Raw genomic sequence first — 472 nt, 5'->3', positions numbered from 1 at the left:
CTCTAAATCCACCCTTTTTAATTTTTTGAATATCCCTGACTGGAATGATTTATCCAAGGTAAAACATGAAAGCATAAACCAGTCTTATAAAGGGACAGCACTCTTGGGGTAGATCCTCGATCACGTGGGATTGGATGCCACGTACACACTGAAGTCGTTTGCAGGTAAATGCTCCAGAGAGACTGACAGTCATTTAGAGGCTGTAAACAAGTTAAATTTTGTTATCCATTTGCAATAGCCTTCGCTTTCCATTTGTAATAACGTAATACACATCACACAGTTATTAAATACAAATATTCAATATAATACGTTATCAGACTTAAAGAGGTGATGCTGCGATTGGAGGTAACTGAGGTGGTCATAGCTTAGGTGGTTCACGATTTAACCTCTGGGCGACACGGAGCCTTATGCTTCGAAACGGAGCGAAACCTGAATACCTTATCCGCACACTTGTGCTTTCTGTATTTTTTTT

This window comes from Penaeus monodon, chromosome 30, assembly GCF_015228065.2.
Source record: "Penaeus monodon isolate SGIC_2016 chromosome 30, NSTDA_Pmon_1, whole genome shotgun sequence".
Taxonomy (NCBI): Eukaryota; Metazoa; Arthropoda; class Malacostraca; order Decapoda; family Penaeidae; genus Penaeus; species Penaeus monodon.
The sequence above is the reverse complement of the archived record's forward strand: the minus strand, read 5'-3'. Positions refer to the sequence as shown.